The sequence below is a fragment of the Camelus ferus genome, chromosome 5, assembly GCF_009834535.1.
Source record: "Camelus ferus isolate YT-003-E chromosome 5, BCGSAC_Cfer_1.0, whole genome shotgun sequence".
Classification (NCBI taxonomy): Eukaryota; Metazoa; Chordata; class Mammalia; order Artiodactyla; family Camelidae; genus Camelus; species Camelus ferus.
Window position 1 is genome coordinate 61,689,426 of NC_045700.1, and position 18,236 is coordinate 61,707,661.

At 34.5% G+C, this 18,236-nt stretch overlaps 1 protein-coding gene across 8 annotated transcripts in view; it reads left to right on the forward strand.

The window, feature by feature from the left end:
* Positions 1-18,236, forward strand: part of IKZF2 (IKAROS family zinc finger 2) — a 159,490-nt gene that overhangs the window by 70,427 nt on the left and 70,827 nt on the right. The gene's annotated exons all lie outside the window — the stretch shown is intronic.

Consider the following 18,236-nt stretch of genomic DNA (forward strand, 5'->3'; position numbering starts at 1 on the left):
GTTTTTTGCTATAAATAGTTCATCAGTTTATCAAGTTAGGTAATTTGTTTCTTCAAAGCTTTTGGCAGGCCTCCAGGGAGTGGAGGAAAGGATAGGTGAATTTTAATTGGGGAAGGTGATAGGAAAACATGTACAGAGTGTTGCTCATTTAGGATGTGTGTGGAAAGGACAAACTGGACATCAAAATGGAGGGCGGGTAAGTGTATGGGCACTAATTAGATGCCTTAAAGTCCCTAGTACTTTGGGAAAAATGGAAGTGACTGTCAAAGAAACAAAAACTTTGCCTATTTTATTCATATTTTACATAGTTTTATTTGGACTGGCCAGCATATCCTGCCCAATTATGGTGGGACAATATGAGCTTCCATTCCTGGTAATATGCAAGAAATTTATGATAGTAGTTTATGGATGGAGCCTATTGCTCATAGATATTCCTTTACCTCACCCCTGAAAATAAAATTAAAGAAAACAAAAAACAACAAATGCAATAATATTAGTTTTTTCCAATAGATTTAACCTCATGATGATGGACTAGTCCTTTTATATCAACCAGAAAAATCAGAAGTTAGAACTCACTGTCCAGATTTTGTCCTTCATAGATCTGGAAACAGAAAACTCTTAGAGAATACAGTTTCGCTATGAGGTTGACATGGGAGAGAAGGATGACCTTGGTTTAGCAGGAAAATTACATTAAGAGTTCCATTTTGTTTGGTGGGTTTTCCATCTGGTCCATGCTTACGTCAACTTAAAAAAAAATAAGATAGCTAGTTATCTCACCAGCAAAATGAGTTTATTCAGGAATAGCCATAGGAATTGCAGTTTGGGTAATGCAAGCTGTGGCAAGCTGTGGGCAAATTCAGAGAACAATTGACAAGAGCTTGCTTTCATAAGGAAGAGGTGAAGCTGGAAGGGCCTGTTCTAGATGCAAGTTCTTTGGAGAAAAGTAAGAGTTCACTGTGGTGATGGCTTCTCATTGGCTGAGCTGTGGCATTTTCTATTGGCTGGGCTTGTACTCAGACAAGAGAAAATCTTCCTTCCTCCTGCTGGGGTAGTAAAGTAGAGGCCCCTTCCTGTTGGAGATGCAAGGTGCATCTCTTCCTGTTTGGGGTAACTGATGATGAGCTGTAGGGGATGAGAGCCCCTCCCCCCTGACAGTCTTCCTGACTCTGATTTTAGTTGAGGCTTTCTTTTAATTTCACATGCCCCACTTTTGATCAAGAACTTTTCTTGAAAGCATTGTTGGTCAAGTGTTGGGGTCTCCACGTCTAGTGGTTTGTCCCAGTGTGCCAGAAAGGACTTTTCCTGCTTGTCATGTCCCACATTGGAGGGGAAGTGTGTGGACTGGAAACTGCTTGAGGCCACATTTCAATAACAAGGAAAGGTAATAGGGAGAACTCTCAGGCATTTCTTATCCAAAGTCTATATTTTGTCAAGGTCATAAGTGTTGAAAATCATGTCAAAGTGCTAAACTGGCATCACTTTTTTAGGCATGTCATTTTTACAAAGGTTCATCAAACAGCAGGTACAGAACTTAACAAGTAAGCAGAACAGGATTAAAAACAAAATAACAAACCTAGTTTGTATGATGGTTCCAAATCAGGAGCCTTGATCTGAAGGTAACAAGCTAAATAGATCAAAAGACCTTGAGGTTTAATGGGATGGACCAGTGGGAGACTTCTATTTTGTTATGGAGAGAGAATGGAATAATAAATAGAGCAAGGGCACACTGTCGCTTTATCCTCCAGCTGTCAAGGCAACGAGTTGTCCAAGCATAAAGGCCGTTACCAAAACTTCCACATTTAAAGATGCAGCCAGAAGGTGTGTGTAAGTGACAGCATCTCTGGACCCATTCATTGGTATAGAGACACTAGCATCATTCAACCAAGACTCAGACATTATATTATTACATATCAAAAGGCTGCCTATATATATAGGTGTGTCACCAAGCTTGCAAATAGCCCAGTTCACATTGACTGTCCCACAGAGTTTTCTGTATAGTTATTTGAGAGATCTTATTTTTCCATCCCAGGTTTGAGTTAGTTTGAAGAAGGAAGGAATGAGGTTAGTGGGCTTATTACCCTCACTTTCTGAAATGGGCCTGGGGGACAATTCAAACATACAGTGGCATTTGGAATTCCAGGGAATTACTTATAGGGTCATTGCCGTCTTGGAGAGATCAAGGCTTTTGATGACAGATCCCACAATCAGAGAGTTTTCCCTTTTGCAGTAGGCTGAGAAATGCAAATAAGGGAATTATCTTGCAGGAGGTGGGGAGGGAGAGGGAAAGAGGGAAAGATGGGGGAAACAGAAGAGAGAGAAAGAAAGAGAAGCAAGAGCGAGCATATATAAAAATATGTGAAGGTCTGGGCCAGACATCTTAGGAAAGCTGTCTCTGCCAAGTGTCATCTGCTTCAGTTCCTGTAATTATTTCTTTTCTTTTCTTTTTTTTTGTAATTATTTATTTTCAAGTCATCAGTTGATTGCAGGTTCAGTCGGGGTCTGGTGTTTACTTTAGGTGCAATATATAAATACAGGAGTCTACTCTCTGGAGTTTGGAGGCATGAGGTTTAGTCAGCAGTGCCTGACAGGGGCCCTCCCAGCAAGGCTGGAGGCTGTCATTTTGGAAGTGTCTTTTCCAGTCAACAAAATCTCCAGGTTGCAGAGTGTGCTGTTTGGGGTCTTCGTCTTCTGGAAGTACACTGTTAGCAGGATTGTTCCACTAAAGTGTGATTATTTTTAATGGAAGCAATTAGGCCTTTACAATGTTGAATTATATAGTACCTTTTATCAGCTGTGCATCGCAGGAAGCAGGCACTAGGTGCATTAGGCACCCTGTTACAGGGAGAAGAACAGACTCCCATCGAATCTACATGAATACATATTGTTGTGAAAAACAAGAACATTTAATAAGAGTTTCAGAACCTTTGAGGGATCATTTCAGGAGAAAAGGATTAATGTTTCAACCTTTGTTGCAAAGATACACTTTACCAAATTGCTGTAAGTTACAGATAGCTTAAGGAAGAGGAGAAAAGGGGGCCTTTTACATCTGGAAAATAAACCATTAAAACAGTTGGTTTTCCATTAGAGTTTAAGAAATTCTTACCCAGTTCAGTATTATGATCTTAAACTTAACAGAATCCTGTATTCGAGTGTACCTATCAAAGTCCTTTCCATGAATTTTTCTGAAGATGAAACCCATTTGCAGAAGCATCAAAGTAAAGCATAACTGTTTGTAAATGAAGACAGACTTAAAATACCCATTATTAAAGATCTGATGAGAGTTCATTATAATGGAATTGACAGTAGAATCTACATTTTAAAATTATGGCTGATAACACTTTTCAGGATGTCCTAGAATTTCAGAAATTTCATACAATTCTGAAACAGTTATATTAATATGTGCTAATACAGATAGAAAGTAAAATGTTTAGTATTTCTTCTTATTTGACAAGCTTCCCATGTAATTGAGCATATCAAATATGCTTGATTAGTTTAGAGTTTTACCAGGTTGGACAAATTCTTTGAGATTTTTCTGGGGCCCCCTGGAAGAGCCCAAAGTTAGTTGAAGGTCAGAAGGACTTCATTTAAAATTTGATTTGGGGGAAGTTTGTCAAAAATATCAAAAGATTTTGGACATTTGACAAAATAGTATCACAGATTATTATGAAATGATAAATATCTATGTCACCAAAGTAACAGTGAAAGATTTCAGAGACAGATGCAAAAGGTTATATAGTTGTAAGCAAAACTTAGCTCTTTCAATGTTGAGAAGATTCAAATTTCTTAAGTAATCAGAGACCTGATTAAGACATCATGAAGCATGGGGGATAATTTTGATAAAATACAAATCTTGTTTTCTAAACAGATTACTTAAAATTAATAAAGGAAGAACTATTCACAATGTCTTTCCTATCAGGAGCAGACAAAATTACTTTCTTTTTCTCAACAAAATGCATTTCCATGTCTTATAATTTTTCTTACCAAAAAAACAAACAAACAAAAAAAAACAACCCTAAACAAAAAAAAAAAAACCACATCCCACTTTCCTTGCATACAGAATTGTTTCCCTAATTATTTCTAACTTTAAATAGTCATAAATGGTCTATTACTGGAAAATTTTATAAATACACTTCATAATTCCTAAAAGTATATTTTTCTCATAGTAAATTCTCTAATGGGGCACAAAATATATTTACCACAACAAACTATCTATACTTCATTTGAAAAGGTCGGCAAAAATGGATGAACCTATTTTCAGTAGTGTTTCAGAATTTAACTTATTTGGAAATGATTTAGATACTTAATAACTAACCATTATTTAATTTAACTTAACAAACCTGTAAGATTTCAGGTTACCAAAAAGATTTGGGGGGAAGCTCTTTAAAAGATTCATTTGGAAACTTTCATCTCCCTTAAGTCTCCTTAATTTATTTGCTTTCAACAAATATGTTTAGATTACTTATGAAAGTTTTATTATACCAACTTATTTTTCTTGCTGACAAATTTTGTAATGGAGACAACATGAATTCACTTGACCACTAAATTAAGGCAGAATGAAAGTTGAATGTCTGCATTATTTTCAGCATTGATAACTCTTAAAAGAAAAAAAAGCCTGTTTTATTAATTAAACCAACAACTTTAAGCTAGGTTTTACTTACTAAAATTTATCCCAGGTCATGTAAGCACAAAAAACATTTGGGCAAGTCTCTGTTACATTTTAGTTCATATAAGCACAGGTTCATTTTTATGCCAATTAAGTAGAATTATTTTACAAATTAATTCTAGCAGCACCATTTAGCAGTACCATTCAGGAAAGGGGAAGAAATACCACACATATACAACAAACACACACACCCACACACACACACACATACACATGCATACATGCATACGTACATACATACACACACACGTGAAAATACAGACAAATGCAGACAGGGACCTTATAGTTTTGTTTTAAATTTTAACCATGTCTCAGGTACAAAACTCAGTGCAATTGTTGGATCCAAATTATGTTCCTGGCATATGGACCAAGTTAAGGATACTTGCTCAGATGTCCAAAGTGTTTTGTTTTGTTTTTTCCTTCACACTAAGGATCCCTTTAGAGCTGTTTTGGAGCCAATTTGTCTTTTAGAGACTTCTGCATACAAATCAGAGAGTACATTCTATTGTCTTCGGGAGAGGTTTGGAAACCTCTCTTTAATGGTGCTCCTTAAGGTAGACTTTTCTAAAACAAGTGCTTCCTCCTTTTGAGCAGGTGAATGACTTATCAAGAAGCTTCAAAAATAGTAACAGGAAGCAAGTTTTCTCCTAGGAGTTTCAGAATATATTTGTCTATTATCAAAAATTTAGGGTAATGGCTATTTAAATTTTTCCTTCTAGTTGTTTACTTGCTCCAGTTAACTTAGAAACAATGATTAGGGATTTAGCACATGAAATCTCAGAAGGTCTGATTTTAAAGGGGGAGGTTTTTGCAGAAGAGAAGAGAGGAAGAAGACACCAGGGACAGGGCCTGAGCATAGATGGCTACCACCCACCCAGGGGCAAAGAAGATGGGGAAAAGGAAAAGGAAGGCTCAGGAGCTATTTTGTCTTCCCTCAATTTTTCGCCATGGTTAATTTAGAAATGGTATTTTGCAAAGAGGTTATTTTGGGGTCTTAGATACGTTTGGAATCTTTCAGGTAGCAATTAAAGTAGACAGTCCATTAGTTTGCTTTATTTTAGAGCTGTGGCTTTCTATTTAGTTCTAAGAAACTCGAGTTTGAGGAGGTTGAAAGTTCTTCATAATGGCCTATGGAGTTCTAGATTACTCTTGGTCAGGTTGCTCCATTTAGTTAAAAATGTGCACATGGAGGGCTTCTAGTTCTTAAACATAAATTTAGTCAGGGTCCCTGAAGGAAGGCTACCATTAGAGCATTTAGGTGATTGGGATCTTATTTCTCAAATTTTCTCAAAAACAAAAGAAAATTCCTAGCTCACTTGACTCCAAGAGGAACTGTGTCAAAGCACTACCATACTTTTGAAAGAAAATAATTGAGTACTCACCAAGGATAAAGCCTTGACACCAGGACAAAGCCTTTCACTATCCTGAATAAAGTTGGAGCACTCAAAGTGCACAGAGAGTAGAGCTTGGAATCAGAGAGGAAGAGTTACCAAACTGAGAGTAGGCAGTTACTCATGGAAACAATGAGCACAAATGGCTTAATGTGGATACTTTGCTCAATTCTAGGGTTTGTTGTTTCTGGTGGGGGAAGAAGGAGGGGCGCCTTCTTATCCCACTTCTGACACCAAGTAATGCCAACTGTAAGATAGCTAGTTACCTCACCAACAAAATGAGTTTATTCAGGAATAGCTAAGGAATTGCAATTTTGGAAATCCAAGCTATTGTGAACCAGAGGCAATCCAGAGAACAAAAGAGGGGAGCTTGCTTTCATAAGGAAAAGAGGGAGTAGGCAGGGGGTCTTCAAAATAAAGTTCAATGGAGGAAAGTAAGAGTTCAGGGTGGTGATGGCTTCTTATCAGCTGAGCTATGATATTTCTCATTGGTTGAGTTTATTACTGGACAAGAAGAAAATCTTCCTCCTGCTAGTAGTAAAGTAGAGGTCCCTTCCTGTTGGAGATGCAAGGTGCGTCTCTTCCTGTTTGGGGTAACTGATGTTGAGTGGTAGGGCATGAGAGCTCCCTCTACATGTCTTCCTGACTCTAATTTTAGTTGAGATTTCCTTTATTAATTTTCATACTTAAGAGGCAAATAGTTGACTTAATGGTCAAAATTAAGTAGCAACTCAATTTATTTCACCAAAATTTTAAATTTCCTTTCTGGCCTCACTTTTCAAAGGAAGAAAAAGCACAGTATTTTGATCAAAAACAAAGAAGCAAACAAAATATGAAAAACTAACAAAATCTAACCTCTGGCTCTTCAACTTAGTTTGTGATTTTACTCAAGTCAGTTGAGTTTTGTGGGATTCAATTTCCTTATGTGTGTATTGGAAATGCTTATACCTCATATTGTAGTCCGAAGATCTAAGGAGATGGCAGATTTGAAAATATTCTGTGAACTATATGGAATTATCTAAGTATGAGTTCCAATATAACGTAAATAGACAAAATAGTCTCATGATCTGTACAAGACAGATTGTGTTTGTGAAAAGAACATAATTCTTTATATGGACCAAAGACCTAATGTACATAAAGAAGGAAAATCCCCCCTCCTTTTCTTTTAAAGTGTGTTTTTCTTTAAACATTTTAAGCTTTAAACATCTACAGAAGGTAGAATATGACTATACATATTTTTAAATTTTCTTAACAATTTCAGTCCTGTTTCTACCCTAAAATTCACATAACTAAGCATAAATTCATGTGTTTATGAATTGTCTTTTTCCCAAAGGATACATGGGTAACCTGTTTACAGTCAAAGATTTGAGGATACAACAATATGGAGATTTATCAGTGGGATCTATCATGGGATCATAAAGTGTTAAAGCTGGAAAGGAATATAAGATCTACAAATCTAACACACGGGTATTATAGATTTAAAAATGAAAACAAAATCTAGATTTCCAAGAGAAATAAAGATATAATTCCATCATTCAAACTACTGTGAACATGATTTTTTAAAATATAAATACACAGAATAAAGTCACAACTAGAAGCCTAAGGGTCAGTTAAAAAAAAAAAGCTGATAGACTAAAGATGTTAGACTGGTTTCCATTTTTGTCATTCATATTCATTTGCTATTTTCATTCATTTTGTCTGGTAGCATTCACTGTGGATAAGAAGTAGTTAATAGCAGTGATTTAATATAAATTCTTACAAAGAATTTAAATGTCAAAAGTTCTAGAAATTGACTTTCTGTGATGGGAAAAGACCAGCATTATTTTACTTTAGTGATAGAATACTACAACTAAGCATATTAAACACTTGTGCTTTTCAAGAGTACATTTTAAGAACTACTAATATAAACAAATAACAAATTAGTGTATAGATTTGTCCTCCATTCTGATACTCACTTGCTGTTAGAATTCTGGAAATGGAGAATTAAATCACTAGGGAATTATTAAAATAAGCCTTCTCTTATACCAGATTTGGTGAATCTCACATAGTGTAAGATGTTATGTAGCCTGCATAGAGATGTTTGAGTTCTTTTGGTAAATTCCTGCTAATATATAACCATCTTTTATTGTAAGGTAACCAGGGTTTTCCTTGAAATGATTTTTATTTTAGTTACTTGTCTCCTGATTCAGAAAATTTATATGCTTGATTTTTTATAGTAAATTGTAGAATTTTGTTATAGAAGTGGTACCTATCCTCAGGCTTATCCTAATTTAAATAACATATAGACATTTTCCCGAACATTTGAAAATAAATAACCATTCCATACTATTGAGGAAAAGAAATGACAGTATTCCATTTATCCCTATTTATATATTAAATATTTAATTCCAAAAATGTCACAACTACAGTTAATATATTTATCTTTAGAGATAAAAGGCACTTCACATACATCCTCTCACTTGATTTAAAGACAGTACAAGTTCTGAATAGATCAGTAGATACTATACAACTAAATTGCAAACTATTATATTTAATTTTCATGTTAGCATTATGTACCTAATATACATTATTTATCTCCAAATAGTTCTGTCTTATTTGTATCTTATGTATATCTTGTATTTAGGAATTTTATTATTATCTTAGAAATGACATTACACAGTAGGAACCCTTTCCTGTTTCAGTGTTTTGGAACAAATGAAACATCTACACGCAGTTTTTTTTTATGTAAGTGAAGAACTCTTTGGTAATCCATAGACACTTTCATCCCTAGAAGAATTTTAAGTTTTGTAATGGGGTTTTATGATACTTAATTAATTTTTTTCTCCCAATTAATTTTTTTCTCCCTATTTACAAAAAAATCTAGTTTTAGTTTAAATGTTTTCATGTGTTGAAAAGGGTTGGGGAAAAATCTGTATCATTTTTTAGAAATAGCAAGTAAAAAAGTCATAGTTATTAGTGTGTCTGTGTGATTTAAAATATGTATTTAAATCGCCGTGATGCCACATCCACTGTGCCTTTTGCTGTGTGCCGTTAACCTAAATTTGGTAAACTCCAGTGCCTGGCTGGTGGTGTATTTTTAGTGTTTGCTTTTAATTATTTTATGCCCATGAGTCCTTTGACAATTTTCATCCCAGGTAAAGAAAGATCATAATTCTTTTTTCCACATTCCTTAGGTTGTATTTCAGTTCTTGAATTATACCAAGATAGAAGTCCTATGAAAATGTTTATCTGCATTTTTCACCTAAGAGAGGATAATTAAAATATGTTTAGTGTTTTTAATATAAACCACCTAGTGGGTAGTATGTTATAACTGTTGTATATCATACTATATATCAATTAGTGAAAAATTAGTCAAATATTTCCTTTGAGGATACTAGTTTCATTTTTAAAGAAGGTTTTTAATACTACCTGAGAAAGGCAATATTTGTACTAGAATTCTCAAGTGACAGTTGATAAATAATATGTATTTAGGTGAAATCCAGAGCAAATTGTGTCACATTAAAAAAAAATAATAAACTTCTACTGATGACATCATCATAGCATCTGCATTTGAATTCACACAGGGCATAAAATGCATATTTTCTATTGAGTGTAACCCAAAAGTACTTGGCCTTTTTATTTATTTCTTGGTTAATTTTAAATATTATTGCTGATATGCTAATTTTAAGTATTTAAATGACCATTTTGCTAATGAACATAAACACATACAGCAGGTACCAATAGATTGTTGAACTAATGCATGGTGTAACTTTTAGAAAACTTTTCCCAATGAGATTTACTATCTTATATTTAATGTTAAAGAATGGGAATGAAACATATTAAGATACTGATAAGGCTGTATTAAACCAGCAGAATAAAATAAAACTTTTAAAACTGAGCAGAATATGGCAGTATAGACTTCAGCATTTCTCTTTAGGTGAGACTATCTAAATCATGTTAATAATAGGGTATCAGTATGGAAGATGGCTGAGAAGCAATTGGGGTGCCATTTTAGAATTGTTTCCTAGAAAAGTACACACACAGTTCAAATCTGAAATCTCTGAAAGTTAGTTTCAAGAAAACACACTGCTGTTTTATGATAAGGATTCATGCCTGTTTCTCTGGCCTGAGTAAATAAGACTTAGATTTTGTGAACCTTTAAATAAAAGTGTAATAATAATTTTCTGTATTACTATATTACTATGCTAAAAAGCTTGATGATTGAAATTTTTATAGAATATATAAGGAAAGGGTTGCTCTGACTGGAGTAGTTTCAGAAAATTTGATATACTCCAGCAAAACTCAGTAAATATTGAAGTACAGTACCGAATCTAGATTTTAAGTGAAATTTAAACCATAACTGTTATACAGTATTTAATGCTATGTCAGTCTTAAAAAAAAAAAAAGTAACCATGACCAGGCAATTTAATTTAAGAGTTTTGTTGTGTTTTTGTAAATTCTAACGAATGTTCCATCTGGGTTTTAGTCTTTGACACAAGTATTTTTATATAGTATTTATAAACATGTCAGAATAATTATATTACTTTGTATTTAGCTTTATATTGGGTTACTGGTGAAGGGAAATAATGGGAAACAAATACTACTTATTTTGTTCATGTGTTTATTAGAGATGGATCTGTCTTACCAAAGTTCTTTTTTTTCTTACTTTTTGCTATTTTGTTAATGTTGTTAATTGATCTGGTATTTAGATAAATGCTCTGGATATTTGCAACAAAATAATGAAAATTATTGCTACTTTTTTAAGCTTGAGAAGATATTAATATACAATTAAAGGACTGGGGAAATATGATTATAGAAACTTGATCAAATAATTATGTTTCTGAACCTCAGGGATTAATAAGTGAAATTCAAGTTTACTTTTTCTCAACCTTTAGACTTTGTTTGTTTTAGACACAGTTCTTCACATCATTCTGAATTTCATTAACTTATGGTATTTATAAATTTGTACAGACCTCTGGCTCTTTAGAAGTTAATGTGGTTTTCACTCTCCTGATTTGAATTTTATGTATTTAATATGAGCTTTGCATTTTGGAAAGGTAAAAGTGTACACTGATTTTCTGCTGCTTTTCTTGTGGTATAAGCAGTACATCCTTCAGGCGTGTAGCATGCTCTGTATGAACTGCCCGTCAAGCATTGAATAATTCTCTTGTCATAAGTATAAACCATTTTTATGATTACGGGAAAACATTCATATAATACTTCCCTGGAAATGTCTTTCTGTTTGACTTTTGTGAGTTCTTCTCTGGGAAATAAGGAGTTAGTTAATTGCCATTTACTCATTGGGAAACTGAGATACAAATATTTACTTTCATTTTTACTCACTGAAGTCCATCACTAACAAGCAGTAAAATCCAGGCATCTTACTTCTAGTTCTGTGGTTGGTATATTGTATATCATTTCCTAGTCCCACATTAACTGTATTATTTTCATTTATTAACCTTTATTTATGATGTTTTTCAAGGAATGGAAAAAACAGTCATTTCCTTTTTTCCCCAAATCGTGAAGAGTATTGACTTATGACATTATTGTTTAAGTAGACATTGAGGTTTTTGAGGAAAATATTTATATCCGATCCTTTAAACCTTCTGCATTCTTGTACCCAGGACAGTACTGTACTTGTACTGGGTGACAACTATTTTACTAATTAATTAATTGAGTGTAATTGAGTTATAGTCAGTTTATAATGTGTCAATTTCTAGTGTACAGCACAATTTTTCAGTCATACATATATTACATTTTCATATTCTTTTTCACTGTGAGTTACTATAATATCTTGTATATATTTCCCTGTGCTATACAGTATTAACTATTTTAATGTTTGTTAAGTGTATACATTATTCAATGAATGAGTGAATGAAACATTGGACATCATTGGAGGATAGGGGACAATGTTAAGTAGAATAAAATGTATATATAGCATAGAACATAAATTCTGGGTCCAACTGATGGGTTTTAGTGCCCTAGACTTTATCAGTTTCATGTGTCATTTGAGTTGAATTTTCATATCATCTTTAGGCCATACTTACTTTTTATTGGGTTACCATGCTTAACACTTAAACCAAAGCTTAAAATAAGACCACTAGAATATATAAAGTCCAATGTGCCTAATATACTGGGCTTGAAAAGGTGCCCTGTAAACAGGGATAAAAAGATAAATAGGTATGACCCCTTTCCTTATCAGGCTTACTTTTAAGAGTGCTGGAATTCACTAAGGTTTATATAAATGTGTAATTAAAGTCAAGATAAGCAGACAGGTGTCTTTGCCTTCTCTATTTTAGAATGAGCTGCTTTGTGACATAGTCCACGACAGGACAGCTTCAATACCCAGTGAATGATAATGATAATGAAGCCTGCAGCTGGGCTAGAAGTAAATTCTAGACTATCTACTGTGTTATTCCTTACCGTTGTGTAGTACTACCTATTTTTGGCTAGTTTTACTCAATGTAGTTGTTGGTGACGGAGTAAGCTCGTTTGAAAAAGCAGCTGAGAGTAATATTTGACGAGTTCACTAGTGGAAACAGAAAAATAAAAAGCAAAGGAGGGGAATCTGAAAACTAATTTTTTTTTTAACAGTTAGTGACATAAGTTTCTGAATTCCTCCTTCTTTTTTATTTCTCATTATTAGCCTATTTGATTAGGAAAAGCAATGAGGTTTTAATTTTACCCTTGTCATGCAGGGCCAAAATTCACTGCTTGAAAATAGAACTGACAAGTGAACTTCTTTAAGACTGATAATATGGCAGCATAGTGAAAGCTCACAACTCTTATCAGCATGTCGAAATTTTAGCCCAGCTATTACTTTTTGACCAAATGTTCCGTTACTTGTCAGAGTGATCTTGTATCTAATGATGGTGAATATAATGGGTTGAAAAGGTTTTATTTTAGGTTTTCATTGAAACTTTGTGTGTATGTATGTTTTAGTTTTTTAGGATTTGCTCACATTGTGAGGCTACCTTCATGGTGGGAAAAGGCAGTTCGATAATTTGCATATGTATGTGATAAATGAACTCTAGGAATTATTAGTGAGAACTGCCAACTGATACTTAGGTGTATATTTTCAGTGGTAAGTGTTCTGCTTTGTTAGTTGTTTACATATTAAAACCAAAAATTCACATCATTAAAACAGTAATGGAGTGACATGATTTCTGATGAGAGGATATATGGTAGGGCTACAAGTCCTCAAGTCCTCAGTTCCAGGAATTTTAGTGAATTGCTCTGAGCCTTTTTCAAATTCTTTGCTTTTACACTAACACCCTTCCTCCATACAGACTCTTGAATGACTGTCACCCTCTGCCTCCACTTGATACAAGCGGAATATGAAGGCAAAAACTGTCTCTGATTTGTCACTCTATCTTTAGGGCTCTATCTTTTACAAAGTATCTGGTACAGAAGTTATACCCAGACATAGTTGTGAGGTGGATGAACACTCACACTTTTGCCACCTTAAAATCAGGCATAAAGTCCAATTTTTAGACCCATTCATTGCATTCAGTTCCTCTCCCCTGCAAATTCTTTGCACTGTGATATTTGTTGCATTTTACTCATTTGCATGTTACTCAGTAAATGAGTTTGTGTTTTGCTTAATGTTGTATATCTTTATTCTGTACTCTTCTAAGATCAGTTACTAGCAAATATTTGTCTGTAGAGTACTTAGTAAACTACATCTTAAGATGACAACATCCATAGAGAATAAACTTTGAATTCCCTTATTTGAGGAAGTTGGTTTCTCCCCCCATTTGGTTCCCATATTTGTGGAAGTTGGGCTCCTTCCTCTTTGGTTCCTTTTGTATCCAGTGACATACATTATGAGTGTACATGACTGGTTTCAGAGACACAGTATTCTTCAGCCTTAGGATGTGGTCCTCATCTTCAACTTCCTTTTCTGTAAAATGGAGCTAGTACCTACCAGGAAGATTTGTTTGGGAATTAAATGGCTCATGTTGAAGGACAGCTAACAAAATGGGTCTTGATTAAATTTCAGAACTTCTCCTTATCTCTTCATCTACTCTTTCCATTGCTAGCCATTTCATACTGGTCCCACTGGTGCTTGATATAACCTTTGAGATCCTGTATCTTTCTTTTTTGGCGGTACTGTTTTGAGAGACCTGGACACCATCATTGGCCCTCTTGTCTTCTTTTTCCTCCTCTCAAACTCTGTATTTTGTCACTGAAGCCCATGTGCCCCTGGCTCTCTGTTCCTGTGAGAGTCTACTGTATAGACTGTGATCTGTAAATATGTATTGAATGAAAGAATGGATGTGCTTATTTGTCTGTTTATTTTTATGGGAAAGGGATGATGTGAAGGCAGTATCAGAATAGCCGGTGAATTCCCTGATCTTGGAGTACAAGCCAATGCCTTCCCAAACATACACTTTATATTAGATACAAGCAGTAACAAGATTTTTTAATGTCTTAAGAAAGTTTTCTGTGTGTAAAAGCTATTCATCAGGATCCTCTACCTTAACTTGTTTTTCCTTTGTATGTTTAAGACACACCATTTAAGCCTTGCTTGATCTCTGCACCTCTTTCTTAATAATGTACCTCCCTTTGCCAAAATTGAGCATAGTTAAAATTACAAGTCGTATGCTTTCTATATTATCTGAAAAACTACATCAAGATTTTATTGTATTCCCATTGACCTTGAAAATCAATAATTCTGGTGTCAGTTGGGAGTTTAAAGCATCATGATTTTTATAAGAAAGTTAGTTCAAATTTTGGAGAGGTATTTTTTTTTCTCTATCTGAGTATGAAAGTTGAACCAGACATTTGAAAATAAATTTAATCCTGAAATGCATGAAAATAATGGACTATCCTGGGTATGTATTATTGCACAATTAGAGGAAGATTAACTTGCACTTAGGTAAATTCGTCATACAACAGGTTTAAATGGCCTAGAAATAGCACTAAAGGATGAAAAGAAAATTAATTCAAATGATGGTATTAGATCAAGGAGAGAAAAAAAAAATATATAGCTTATGCTCGCCAGGCACGTATTGTTAACTTGGTTCAGGTGGCAGCTTTTGTGGTTTGTTTTAGTTTCAGCTTGTCCCAGAAGGTGTTGCTACACTGTGAGGGTGTTAGGCAGTGTAGTGATGGAACAGGAGATGAAACGGAAGGCTCAGAAATTGTCTTATCATGTGGGCCTTTCTGCAGAAACCTAGCTTGAATTTCTGAGTGGTCAGCTTGACATCTGAAAGCAGGGAGAAGTTGTGTCATTATTTCTGGGATGGTACAGTAGTTAGAGGGAAAAAGACCTGAAGTTCACAGCGGTAATTGCTGGCACCTCCACGGAGTGAGGGGCTTTTGGTAGGCAAGTGCTGCTTTGGAAAAGGGCCACCTACTAAGGATGTGGAAATGGGCCCATGTGACAAAAATCATAAATTTGGATATTCTGGGGCCTCTGATATCATTTCACTCATTTTGCAGGTGGACAAGAAGTAAAATGCCTTTTCATGATTCACGTGTTTTTAATGGTTCAAGCAAAGAAGAGACTCCAGGCTTCTAAAACTAAAAACTTGTATTATTTTCAGAAACTTAACGTAGAAAACCTGGCGGCCGGTTGTCACAGGGAGAAGGTAGCTGGTGTCACGGGGCTTGTACCGTCCGTGGGAAGTGCTGAGGCGCTCCCCGTGGTGAGGCCTCCTCCTCCCTGGAAACCTGCAATTTGCCTCTTAGTCCCAGATGGGGAGGAAACTTGCAAAGGGCCGCAAGCCGTACATAATGGCAGGGTGCACAGCCTGACAGGGACAAAGAAAAAAGGAGAATTTCAAAAGAGTCTTCATAGCATTATTTGAGTCAAGGACTTTGTGCTTTTTGTGAAGGTTGTAGCACTCTTTTCTGTTTGTTTGTTTAAGGTTTGAATATGTTGTGTTTGCTTGTTTTTCCCTCCTGGATGCCAGCCAATAGTCCTCTGAAGAGAACACATGGGGATGGCACATTAATCACCTTGCACTGTCTTCTGCTTAAGTAGCTAACATCTATTGCTTCATAAAGAACATCCTGTACACATACCAACTAGGTTTTCAGAATTTGTACTAAGTTTATGTACAAATACATATATTCAGAGTTAAACATGCTCTTATCTGACCTTCAGAAATACATTAAGAGGTAGATTGAGGAATGCAAAAATTGAGGAATGCAATTTTAAAGCCAGAGGTTTTAAATATATGACCTAAAAGTTAGATTTTTGTCTGAACCCCCAAACCTAGGAACATATTTTGTACGAAGAAATTTATTTTTAAAAGCTTTCTGAATTTATTTTAGCTTTATTGAAGTATAATTGAAAATAAAACTGTAAGATGTTTAAAGTATACATTGTGATGAACTGCTATATGTATACATTGTGAAAGGATTTCTTTCATATAGTTATAAACACATCCATGCCTCACACACTTATCTTTGTGTGTGTGTGAGAACATTTAAGTTTTACACTCCACAAATTTCAATTAAAAAAAAAACAGTGTTAGCAACTGTAGTTACCATGTATACATTAGATCCTCAGATCTTATAGCTGAAAGTTTGTACCCTTTTACTAACCTCTCCCTATTTTCCCCTGCCCCAAGCCTGTGGCAATATACTTTTTTTACTCTCTGTTTCAGTAAGTTTGACTTATTTTAGATTCCACATATAAGTGATAACATGCAATATTTGTCTTTCTCTATCTGGCTTATTTCACTTAGCATAATGCCCTCATAGCCCATCCACGTTGTCAAAAGCATAGGATTTTCATCTTTCTTATACCTGAATAATATTCCATTGTACTTGTATTCTACATCTTCTTTATCCATTCAGTCATTGACAGACACCTTATGTTGTTTCCATATCTTGATTATTGTTCAAGAGAAAGAAATAAAAGGCATCCAGATCAGAAAGAAAGAAGTAAAATTGTCTCTATGTGCAGATGACATGATATTATGTATAGGACACCCTAAAAACTCCACCAAAACACTGTTAGAACTAATCAACAATTTCAGTAAAGTTGCAGGATACAAAATCAGTATACGAGAATCAGTTGCATTTGTATACACTAGCAGTGAACTGTTTTAGAATTTTTTTTCAAATCTCATTTATAATCACATCAAGAAAGATAAAATACTTAGGAGTAAATTTAACCAAGTAGGTAAAAGATCTGCACAATGACAACTATAAGACAGTAATGAAATAAATTGAAGAAGACACAAATAAATGGAAAGATATTTTGTGTTCATGGATTGGAAGAAAATAGTGTTAAAATGTTCATACTACCCAAAGCATTCTATACATTCAATGCAATCCCTATCAAAATTCCAATGGCATCTTTCATAGAAATAGAAAAAAAATCCTAAAACTTTGATCAAACCACAGAAGACCTTGAATAGCCAAAGCAATCTTGGAGAAAGAAGAACAAAGCTAGAGGCATAACATTTCCAGATTCTGAACTATATTACAAAGCTATGGTGATCGAAACAGTATAGTAGCATAAAAATAGACACATAGATGAAAAGAATAAAATAGCCCAGAAAAAAACCCCATGAATATATGGTCAATTAATATACAACAGTGGAGCCAAGTGTACTGATGGGTCAAGGATAGTCTTTTCAATAAACGGTACTGGGAAAACTGGACAGTCACATGCAAAACACTGAAACGGGACCACTGTCTAACACCCTGCACAAAAATGAATTCAAAATGGATTACAGACTTAAATTTAAGATCTGAAACCATAAAACTAATAAAAAGTAGGGGGTAAGTTCCCTGACATCCGTTTTGGCAGTGATTTTGTTTTATAAAGAAAATTATATTGAGATACTATGTAGTATAATCATTATTATTACTGATTACACTAGTTACTACTAATAATTATTACTGATTACACAAGTCATTCCTTACATAAAATTTCAAGCATAGTCTGCTTGTATCGTGAAATCACATACACCATAAACTGAAGGGACTTCAAGAATCTTGGCCTCAGGCAGGTAGGTTATTAATTATTTTACTTGCACAAATATGTAACATTGTCTAGGTTTCACAGATAAGGAAGTTAGTCTCTTGGAAGGTAATCCATCCAATTACAGGTGATGGAGATGCAATATAAGTTACAGAAGGAGAAATAAAGTTCAGTTTGTGTAAATTTTAGTCTACTTATATGGTTTTTTAAATGAGTAAGAAACTCTTTGACATCTTATAAATATAGTAGCTTGATT